Below are 12,328 nucleotides of genomic sequence, written 5' to 3' on the forward strand. Positions count from 1 at the left end.
CAATCCCTGGCATCCTGTATGGTTCCCCGAGCCCCATCAGGAATAAACCTTGAGCAGTCGAGTGTGGGCTAAAACCAAACCAAAATGGTGTATTTATACAGACCCAGGGAAAAGAAATCATAAGTACTTTGAGAGGTGCCAGAAAAATGTACCCAAAGAATTGTGTTCAGTTCAAATGACATGGGGCCGGAGAGATAGCATAGAGGTAAGGCATGTTTGCCTTTCATGCAGGAGGTCATTGATTCAAATCCTGGCATCCCATATGGTCCTCCAAGCCTGCCAGGAGTGATTTCTGAGCATAGTGCCAGGAGTAACCCCTGAGCACTGTCGGGTGTGACCCAAAATCCAAAAAACAAAACAAAACAAAACAAAACAAAAAAAAAACAGTTCAAATGACATTCTGGGGCTGGGATAGTACAGGAGTTAAGGCAGTTTCCTGGCACATTGGCCAACTCAGTTTGGTTCCTAACATCACTGTGGTTCTTTTTATTTTTGTTTGGTTTTGTTTTTGGGTCACACCCGGCAGTGCTCAGGGGTTACTCCTGGTTCATTGCTCAGAAATCGCTTCTGGCAGGCTCAGGGGACCATATGGGTTGCCGGGGTTCGAACCACCGTCCTGCATGCAAGGCAAATGCCCTACCTCCATGCTATCTGTTCACCCCACTGTGGTTCTTGAGCTCCACCAGGAGTAACCTCCTATCCCACGCACTACTTGAGTGTGGCTCTCAAAGTAGTGCTCAGCAGGAGGACCTTCCCTACTCTCTGTCTCCTGGTGCGACCTATCTTCGTCATCTCTGACTCATTGCAGATGGGGCTGAGGGGTTCCCCCATTCTGGGCTGTGACTGTCCCCCACCCTCTCCTGCTTCCTAACTGCCTCACACCAACTCTCCTGGCCGTGAGAGTGAGAAGCTATGCCCATGAACTCTCTATGCCCGCTCCTGCTCCCAGCCCTTGACTCACTTGTCCTCTATTTCTTAGGGCTCCCACCTGCTGTGGTGTCTGACTCTCTGTCCCAGTGGTGCCTATGGTCTTTTTTGGCTTTCTACATACTGTTGTTAAGTTTATCTTTAAGTGCATCTTTCCCTTTTTTAAAACTTATTTTTGGGTTTTGGATCATGCCTGGTGGTGCTCAGGGATCACTCCTGGCTGATCTTGGGGAACCCAATTAGGTGCTGAGGACTGAACCTGGATCTGCTGTGTCAAGGCAAATGCCCTCCCTGTTGTACACTTCCACCAGACCCGTTTCTCTGCCCCCTCTGATTTAAATTCTAAGATTGTAGCTTTGCATGCAACCAACCCTGGTTGGATCTCTGCCATCCCATATGGTCCCGTGAGTCTGCCAGGAGTGATTCCTGAGTGCAGAACTATGGGATATGGCTCAAAAATAAAACAGGAAAAGAAAAAATGCATAAATTGTAATTTAATATTATCGGGTGAACCGTCAGAAGAGATATAATTTGTGATGTTATCATCAAGAGGTGAAAGTGAAGGCATAAAGTCTTATACTCTTTGAAGCTGATTTTGTATCCATTCAAGTTAGATATAAATTTAGAGTATCATGTGCGATCCCTATGGTAACTGCAAGGAAAATGGCTACAGAATATGCACATAAAAATAAAGAAATGAAATGAAAATGTATTACTACCAAAGAATGTACTGTTGGGCTGGAGAGGTGGGGAAGGGATCAAGGCTCTTACTGTTTACACTGCTGACTTGGGTTCTATCCCAGGCACTGTAAAATGGTAACTTAATACCTTCCAGGACCAAGGCCTTAGCACAGATTTGGCTCCAAAGCAAAAAAAAAAAAAAAAAGGTACTGGAGCAATAACATAGAGGGAGAGCATTTGCTTTGCACATGCTGATCTGGGTTTGACACCTGACTCTCTCTGTCCCTAAGACAGCCAGCATTGACTTCTGAGCACAGAACCAGGAGTAAACCTTGAGTACCACTGGGTGTGGCCCAAAAAGAAAAAAAAAAAGATGAACAAAAAGAAAAAAAAAACAACACAAAACACCCTAAACTAAAAATCATGCTAGTGTTAGGGTCTGGAGTCAAAGACAAGACCACACAATTGCAATAAAGCAAAGCAAAGCTTTATTCTGTCAACCAACAAGCTACAAGCTGACTGATCAGGGTCACCTGCAGAGGTCACAAGCCGGGTTATATAGGGCTAGAAGTAGGAAATCTTGACCTTTAAGTTGATTGGCTGTTGCCTAGGATGTTTCTATAATGTTTCATCATGTCTCTATGGCTAGATAACTAAGGTGGTATATTGTGGTATAGTGACATGGAATCTGCGTCATTATTGTTGGGATAACTTAGAAATTTAGCGCCCTTACATGGAACTTTTTTGCTTGTTTGTTTGTTTTGTTTTTGGGTCACACCCAGCAGCACTCCTGGCAGGCACAGGGAACCATATGGGATGCCGGGATTCAAACTACCGTCCTTCAGCATGAAAGGCAAACGCCCTACCTCCATGTTATCTCTCCAGCCCCCCCTTACATGGAACTTGGCCTTGTTAGCCTTAAATGGAGATTTAACATTGGTTTGATAAAATGGAGTCCCTTCTGCTCTAGGCTTCACATTCTCTCCTTTCTCTGGGAGCTGAGTCAAATCTTTGACTCTCCTTAAGGTCCCTCATCTTCCATCCCTACCGATTGGCACATCCCGACCTATTGGATCTTAGCACAAGCATCTTAACTGCACTTATGTGAGCCTGAATAAAATAAATGAAGAGAATTTATGGAGCATAATTGGAAACCCCAAACAAATTGTGTCAGTCAAAGTTTAGGAGAGGAATTCCCAGGTGACAGCTTGATCTACAAATCCTCCGTTCACAGTCAGAGTTAGAGTCCAAGTATAGTCCACAGGCAAATGGGGTGTTCATTACAACCAGTCGTCCTGTGGTCACCACCATCAGCAGGAGCATCAGGATGATCTGCATTCTGCCCTGATTCTGAGAGTTGAATCAGCTGAGTCTGCCAGGAGTCATTTTCAGGGGTTTTCTCATCTGGGTAGTTGATTCCCCCACCTGAAGGAACAAGGAGGTTTCTACATCTTCAGTCCTGCAACTTAAACAGCAATTGGGGTGGAATAATAACAGAGCCCTAGAATCCCGTTGCCTGGAGAGATGGGCTATAAGGGTTGCCCTGCTTACATTGGGTCTGACAGAAATGCCTCTCACACCTGATGCTAATTCTTTTCAGGATAGACTGTAGTTCCTGGTAAATTTTTATTAGTTCCTGTGGCCTCTCTTGCCCTTATTCCCCTGGCAGCTTTCCTACTGACTTTAACATTTTCCCTAGAGATTTCACCACCTTAGAAGTCATTAAGGGAAATGTGGGTGAAGGTCCATCTTCTTTTCAGGCTGGCAAAGGACTGTAGGCTCTACCTATAAGAAGGGGTGAAATCTGGGGCCAGAGATAGCATGGAGGTAGGGCATTTGCCTTGCATGCAAAAGGACAGTGATTCGAATCCTGGCATCCCATATGGTCCCCCGAGCCTGCCAGGAGCAATTTCTGAGCATAGAGCCAGGAATAACCCCTGAGCGCTGCCAGTTGTGACCCAGAAAACCCAAACAAAAACCAAAATAAACAAACAAAAAAAGAAGGGGTGAAATCTCATGCTACCTTAGCTTTTAATGGGGGTCCAGGCAATTGGTTTAAGTTTGCAATTATGAACAACTGAAAATACCAGATAAAATGATCAGACCACAGAGCAGTAAATGTTCCTCTTGATACTTTGGAGCACAGAACTTCTCTGGGATGATAGCTCCCACTATCCTGGTGAGACTAGTGATAGCATGTTCAGCTTTTAGTTCCTTCATGATCAGTCTATTAAAACCAGTAAGTAAGGTAAGCAAGTAAGAGAAATAGAATTCTTGTCTCAAATACATGCAGGAAGGTGGGAATGAGGCTCTGGTGAACAAGGGAAGGGGTGTCTTTTTTTTTTATATAACTGAAACCCAACTACAAACATGTTTGTAATCATGGTGCTTAAATAAAGATATTATATTTAAAAAATAAAATGAAAAAATAAAGGAGTAATATAGATAACTAATATAAATAACTAAATTCTCAACTGCCTACATAAAAAATAAAATAGTAAGTACACTTTCATATGGGTTATCCAAGAGAAATGGGCTTTAAGGTAAACCTACTAGACTACATTTAATTCAGTCAGCTACAGAAAAATAGTATTTCTTTCACCTTCACCTTGAACTTGCTGAATGACTGAATAAACTTGGCTTGTTCCTTTGCATAAACCCAGCAAGACTGGAGAAATTTCTCTTTGAGGCACAGCATTATTTACAGAGAATTTCTGGGGTTTGGTCAAGGACAGAGCATTTCTTTACCAGTCATGTCTGGGTTACCCAGACTTGACTGATATAAAAATGTGAAGATCAGGTCAGCATGATGAGCCAGAGGTGGCCCTAGGCCTTTCATTCTCTGTCTCATCCAGGGCTGGGAAAGATTCTGATCTCCAGAATATTTCTCGCTGCAGAGAGCAGGACCCAGGCTGTGGCCAGTCCTTGCAGATCTAGACATTCCTAGATGATTTCCAATTTCCCTATGTTCTCCATGAGGTTAGCAGAGTACTTATAACAGTACTAATTCTTACTGGACCTGTTAGTCATTTAACCTCAACCCCTTTCAACTCAGTTTCCCTGGAAAAGAGCTCTGGAGTCCCCTAGCTGACTTTTTAAGATTTCCTCTCAGCATGAGGAGTAATCCTCACTACAAAGAGGAAAAACTTCTTATCTAAATTTATGCAAATCAACAGAGTTCCATAAAGCATTAAAAATATACTGAAAAAAATATACTGAAGGTATCAAGAAAAGAGAAAAAGCAAATGTTCCCAAATTTATAGAACACAGAACAACAATTATGCAGATAATTTTGAATTCCATTTGTTGGAAAACCTTGATTTTTCTGCCATTTATAAAGGTCCAGTTTTCTTTCTTTTTCTTTTCTTTTCTTTTCTTTTTTTTATGTTTTTTGAGTCACTTGGTGTCTACATCATTATAGTTGGGCTAGAAACTTAGCCCTTACATGGAACTTAGCCTTGTTAACCTTAAATGGAAACTTAACATTGGTTTAAAATTGGTTTGACAAAAAATAAAATACCAGAACCTCTGACTAGATCAATAGTACAGTTGGGAAGGTGTTTGCTGTGCACTTGGCTAATCTGGATTTGACTTCCTGCATTCCATATGGTCTCCTGACCCTGTCAGGAATAATTTCTAAGTGTAGAGCCAGGAGAAACGCTGCATGTCGCCAGGTGTGTGGGGAGAGAGAGAGAGAGAGAGAGAGAGAGAGAGAGAGAGAGAGAGAGAGAGAGAGAGAGAGAGAGAGAGAGAGAGAGAGAGAGAGAGAGAGAGAGATCCAAGGGCAGCTGATCAAATCATCCCTGGACATGGGAACTCAGAGCCACTCCTGACCACAGAGTAAAGAATAGCCCGAGCCCTACAAAATAAAATGAAATTGTGGAAAAGATAAAGAAATAGTTAGGGGCCGGAGAGATAGCATGGAGGTAAGGTGTTTGCCTTCCATGCAGGAGGTCATCGGTTCAAATCCCGGCACCCCATATGGTCCCCTGTGCCTGCCAGGAGCAATTTCTGAGCCTAGAGCCAGGAATAACCCCTGAGCACTGCCGGGTGTGACCCAAAAAAAAAAAAAAAAAAAAAAAAGAAATAGTTAGAACTTAAGAATTAGGAATGATGGGCCGGAGAGATAGCATGCAGGAGGTCATCTGTTTGAATCCCGGCGTCCCATATAGTCCTCCGTGCCTGCCAGGAGCAATTTCTGAGCCTGGAGGATTTGAATGCTGGAACTCATCTAAAATTTACAGCTTAAATTGACAATTACTCCTTACAGAAACAAAAAATTATTCAAATTATACGATGTATCTTTTTGAGTTTTTTTTTTTGGGGGGGGGGGCACACCTAGCAGTGCTCAGGGATTACTCCTGGCAGCCTTAGGGAATCTTTTTTTTTTTTTTAATTTTTTGTTTGTTTTTGGGCCACACAGTGACACTCAGGGGTTACTCCTGGGGCTATGTGCTCAGAAATTTCTTCTGGCTTGGGGGACCATATGGGACGCTGGAGGATCAAACTGAGGTCTGTCTTGGGTCAGCCACGTGCAAGGCAAATGCCCTACCATTGTGCTATCACTCCAGCCCCAGCCTTAGGGGATCTTATGGGATGCTCGGTATTGAACCAGGTTTGGTTAAATGCAAAGCAAACACCCTATCCACTGTACTTTTGCTCCTGCCCTAATGTATCTTTTCTTTTTTTTTTTTTTTTTTGTGGTTTTTGGGTCACACCCGGCAGTGCTCAGGGGTTATTTCTGGCTCCAGGCTCAGAAATTGCTCCTGGCAGGCACAGGGGACCATATGGGGCGCCAGGATTCGAACCGATGACCTCCTGCATGAAAGGCAAACGCCTTACCTCCATGCTATCTCTCCGGCCCCTAATGTATCTTTTCTAATAAGAATTAAATGAAATTAGAAATCAAGAACATCAAGATAACTAGAGTTGGTGCGAGAGATAGTATAGTGGACATGGTCTGGTGAAAACTTCTAATGTGTATCTTTGATTTTATGATTTATAACATGTCCTCTCAAGAGATGATTTTACTTGTGGATTAAAAGTCTTAAAAGATGGGCCCGGAGAGATAGCATAGCGGCGTTTGCCTTGCAAGCAGCCGATCCAGGACCAAAAGGTGATTGGTTCGAATCCCGGTGTCCCATATGGTCCCCCGTGCCTGCCAGGAGCTATTTCTGAGCAGACAGCCAGGAATAACTCCTGAGCACCGCCGGGTGTGGCCCCAAAACAAAACAAAACAAAAGTCTTAAAAGATGCCACCACCATCTGCACTTATGCTGAGTTTCCTGTTTTAGGATCTCCCAGGAGCCTGATAAGATACCATGATGTGGGGGCCGGAGAGATAGCATGGAGGTAGGGCATTTGCCTTGCATGCAAAAGGATGGTGGTTCGAAACCCGGCATTCCATATGGTCCCCTGTGCCTGCCAGGAGTGATTTCTGAGCAGAAAACCAGGAGTAACCTTTGAGTACTGCTGGGTGTGACCCCCCAAAAAAACAAAAACAAAACAAAACAAAACAAAAAAGATACCATGATGTGCATGTATCTCGTAATATCCTTGCTCCCCTCAGCTTGCTTCATGCAGCCAGGGTGTGCCCTTTATCTATGATGTCCTCGCTGTACTATAACCCCAATGTCCTGCTATACTCAGTGCCATGGTGTCCATTCACTTCCACAATGCTAACACGGTGAGATACTGTACATGAACCAGAAGGACAACTATGCGTAAATGCCCTCTGAAATGGCATGCAAGCCCACTGCTCTCTACTGGTGTTCCCAACATCCCTGTTGGTGGAGCCAGCACACCTGGGAAGGAACCTCCTTGTTCCCCAATTATGGTAGGTCTCAGTGAGCCTGATCAAGCAAAAACCCCATCACAACAGAATTAAAGAAGAAATTACACAAGAAATGAGAAAATGCCTTGGATAAACAAAAGTGAAAACACAAAATAGCCAAGTTGAGAAAAATAACTATAACTATAATGCAAATATGAAAGAAGTTCTCAAATAAATGTTTGGTTGACTACCTCAGGAAACAATAAAGAAAAATCAGTGAAAAGTAAGTTCTTGTAAGAAATCAGGAATAAGAGAAACATTACCGGAAAAATCAGAAAACTTAAGTGTATTATAAACAAGTGTGATTACAAATGTAATAACCTAGATAAAAGATAAAGTTCCAGAAACCTACAATCTACCAGGAATGAATCATAAACAGATAATATAGACACACCTATTATTAATAAGGAGATTTAATCAGTCATGAAACTGTTTCTGGTATATATCATCTCTAAAACATCGCTTACTGGTCAATTCTTACAAATATTCAAATTTGAATATCCATACTCAGGACTCGAGAGATAATATAATAGGTTAGGTACTGATCTTGCACGTAGCTGACCTGGGTTCCATCCCCAACACCACATGTAGTTCCCTGAGCACAGGGAACTAAGAATAATCTAAGCACTAAGATCTGCTTAGTGCTTAATTGATTAATAGATTAATTAATTAATTAACTGATTAATAGATCACTAAGAGTGATTCCTGAGCACCTCCAGGTGTGGCAGCTACCCTAAAATATAATGTTCAAACTCCTCCAATTTCTCCTTAGAGGGATTGATTATACAACATAATCCAGTGGGGTTTAGTCATGAAATGCAAGAAAGGCTCAACATAAAGATTGATTGTTGCAATATTCTATATTATATACAGACAGTCGACTGTACTTCTCATTCCCCATCAATGTATAGGAGTGGCAGAATCCTCAGGTGCAATTAGAGAGCACATCTTATTTGTTCATTTAAAGAAGATAGAGGGGCAGTGTGAGAAACAAAATGAATATATCAGCTGCTGCTGGAAAGGGCAGGGAAGGCATAACTATTGGGACCCAATAACCCCTACTTCTTCTCTTCTTCTTCTTCTTCTTCTTCTTCTTCTTCTTCTTCTTCTTCTTCTTCTTCTTCTTCTTCTTCTTCTTCTTCTTCTTCTTCTTCTTCTTCTTTCTTCTTCTTCTTCTTCTTCTTCTTTTCTTCTTCTTCTTCTTCTTCTTCTTCTTTCTTCTTCTTCTTCTTTTCTTCTTCTTCTTCTTCTTCTTTCTTCTTCTTCTTCTTCTTCTTCTTTTCTTCTTCTTCTTCTTCTTCTTCTTCTTCTTCTTCTTCTTCTTCTTCTCTTCTTCTTCTTCTTCTCCTCCTCCTCTTCTTCTCTTCTTCTCCTCCTCCTTCTTTTTTTCTCCTTCTTTCTTCATCTTCTTTTCTTCATCTTCTCTTCTTCTTTTCCTCCTCCTCCTTCTTCATCTTCATCATCTTTTTTCTTCTTCATCTTCTCTTCTCTCCTTTTCCTCCTCCTTCTTTCCTTCTCCACCTCATCCTTCTTCATTTTCTTCTTTCTTCTCCTCCTTCTCTTTCTTTTTCTTTTCCTCCTTTCCCTCCTCCCTCCTCCTCCTCCTTCCTCTTCCTCCTCCTCCTCCTTATTCTCTCTCCTTTTAGATACTGTGGTTTGCACTATTGTTACTAAACATTATAACTTTATCTCTTTTCAGCACCCTTTTTTCCAGGGTGATCATTTTCCACTCTCATTGTCACCGTGCTCCCTTCTCTGTCCTAAGTGCACTGCCCCACACTCTTTGGAAAAGCTTCCTGCAGTAGACCAGTCCTCTTATTTCTTGTTTCTATTATATGTGGGTATTATCCTTATACTGTGGTTTTTGTTTGTTTTGTTTCAGCTATTTATTTTTTGTTTGGGGGTTACACCCAGCAGTGCTCAGGAGTTCCTTCTGACTGCACTTAGGAATTAATACTGACGGGGCCAGACAGATAGCATGGAGGTAAGGCATTTGCCTTTCATGCAGAAGGACGGTGGATCGAATCCTGGCATATGGTCCCCCATGCCTGTCAGGAGCAATTTCTGAGCGTGAAGCCAGGAGTGACCCCTGAGCGCTGCCAGGTGTAACCCAAAAACCAAGAAAAAAATTTTTTTTCAGATCATATTTTGACCTGAGGGCATGTAAGACATGTGTACCCAACATGTATAAGCACCACCAGGGGTCACACTGAGCACAGCGCCATGGACAACTCCTGAGCACCACCAAATCCCAAGGGCATATTCCCCCCCCCCCCGCCCAATATATATAAGCAATCCTCAAATTTATATATAGTTTCATGGTCCTCAAACAGCCAAAAACCTAGTGACAAAGATGAATTCTATAAGGCTCAAGTTCTTTGGTAGAAAGTTCAATCATAAGCTGTGGTAATGAGGATGGCACAATGTTGACATAGTTGGTCCACAAGGTTTGTAGACCAACAGATACATTAGAGACTTGAAACAACTTTATACAGGGGGTTGGAGGGGTAGCACAGCAGGTATGGTATTTGCATTGCATGCAGCCAACCGGGGTTTGATCCCTGGCATCCCATATGGTCCCCTGAGCCTGCTAGGAGTAATTTCTGAGTGCAGTCAGGAGTAACTCCTGAGGGCTGGAGACAGTACAGCAGTAGGGCATTTGCCTTGCACGCAGCAACCCAGGAAGACCGATGGTTCGAATCCCAGTATCCCATGTAGTCCCATTAAAAAGCCAATAAAAAAAAGTAACCCTGGAATGCCATAGGGTGTGGCCCCAAAACAAAACAAAAAGCGGGGCCGGAGAGATAGCATGGAGGTAAGGCGTTTTCCTTTCATGCAGAAGGTCATCGGTTCGAATCCCGGCGTCCCATATAGTCCCCCGTGCCTGCCAGGAGCAATTTCTGAGCATGGAGCCAGGAGTAACCCCTGAGCACTGCCGGGTGTGACCCAAAAACCACAAAAAAAAAAAAAAAAAAGCAACCTTATATAATCAGTGTCAAAGGAATTTGAGATACAAACCCAGCTATGTTTGGGGCTTACTCCTGGGTGCCAGAGATTGACTCTGGACTGAGTCTGGGTGCAAAGCAAAGTGCTTTACCTATGTCCATTGATTTTTTTTTTTTGGTTTTGGGGTCACACCCGGCGGTGCTCAGGGGTTACTCCTGGCTGTCTGCTCAGAAATAGCTCCTGGCAGGCACGGTGGACCATATGGGACACCAGGATTCGAACCAACCACCTTTGGTCCTGGATCGGCTGCTTGCAAGGCAAACACTGCTGTGCTATCTCTCCAGGCCCCATCCATTGACTTTTTTTGGGGGGGGGTGTCCACACCTGGCAGAGCTCAGGAATTACTCCTGGCTCTTTGCTCAGAAATCACTCCTGGTAGGCTCTGGGGACCATATGGGATGCCGGGAATTGAAGCTGGGTTCATCCCGAGTAGGCTGCATGCAAGGCAAATGCCCTGCCTAGTGTAGTGCTATTTCTCCAGCCCCTGCCCAATGACCTTTTCTAGGACCTTTCACTTTTCTTATTTGACACCCCCCCCAAAAAAAAGACAGGACATTTGGGGGAAGAGTAAGGAGCATAGAGAACCTTTGATTTTCTGTAAACCTAAAATGCTCTAGAGAGTAAAGTCTACTAGAAAGGAAAATGCACCTAGAACCTGCCAGAACCAGGTCACAGATCCAATGCCAAGAGGCTGTCAGAGAGGGGGCTGTGCACACAGCTCTTTGTCATATGAGGTTGGATATGGGCAGCTAGAAAGAGAGCAGCCAGACCCTGAGTCCCCCATAGATCCAAGGTCTCTCATCCATGCTGGACGGCTCACCCATCTGGTCCATGGTCCTGATCCATGGCCAGTTTTGTGCCTAGCTGCTCTCAGACACTTCCAAAAACCCTGTGCTGCCTAGCAAACTGAGAGTACCCGCCCAGTCTGCAGTTTGTACACCCCTTCTTGGCTCCTCCTGAGCTCTGTGCCTAGGTTCAGGTCCAAGTTTCTGGCTTGCCCAACTTTCTTCACTTGCCCTGAATAAAGAAGCACCCCATGTTCAGCACTGGTCACTATCCAGGCCTGGGCTGTCTAAGAGCAGGAGAAAAGGGAGTGAAAGACTAGCCATGGGGACCCATGGGTGCTGCAGCTGGAAAAGTGTCTGAATTTTGGAGGCTTGATGCGTTTCCATCATCTGAACCTTAACCAGACACCAGAAGCCAGGAAATCTGATTCTGCATAGAGGGTCATGCGCATGCAGACCAGAACACAGGTACCATATTGCTTGGGGCTTGGTTTGAGGAAATAAATGGAAACACGAACATCCACTTAGGCATAAAGAAGTTCCCCAGAAATGCCAGGCAGGTGCCTCTGCTTGTGGGACAGGCTGGATGACGAGTGTATGTGTCCCAGAGCTGAGAACATGTGAGCACCGGAGAAAGGAAAAGAACTTGGGAGTGTGAGCCATGTGTCTGGGTACAGCAGAGACACACGCAGAGGGACAAGACCTCTCATCTGGTGGCTGTGTCCCCAAGCAGTTCCCCCAGTGTTGTCCAGGAGCCAGGAGGCCCCAGGCCAGTATGGGGCCTGCCCTTGGGGGTGTGGGCATCCTGCCCAGGCCCTGGCCTCTTGCCTGGGGCCTTTGCGGCCTCTCCTGCAGGGTGGCAGAGCAAGGGTAACTGAACATTCTGTCTTTGTCCTCAGGGCCTTCCCACGGTTGGAGAGTGGGGAGACTGTGCTGGTGTCTTGCACTTGGAGGGTTCCAAGCCCCTCGGAAGCTGACCCCACGGAGCCTGCTGCCCACCTGCTGCCCTTCCTCCTCTCCTGGCTTCCTGGCCACTGAGGAAGATGGTGCCACAGAGGGGCTGATTCTGCATCTGTTGGCTGCTGGAGCGCGGCTT

This window comes from Suncus etruscus, chromosome 15 (assembly GCF_024139225.1).
Source record: "Suncus etruscus isolate mSunEtr1 chromosome 15, mSunEtr1.pri.cur, whole genome shotgun sequence".
Taxonomy (NCBI): Eukaryota; Metazoa; Chordata; class Mammalia; order Eulipotyphla; family Soricidae; genus Suncus; species Suncus etruscus.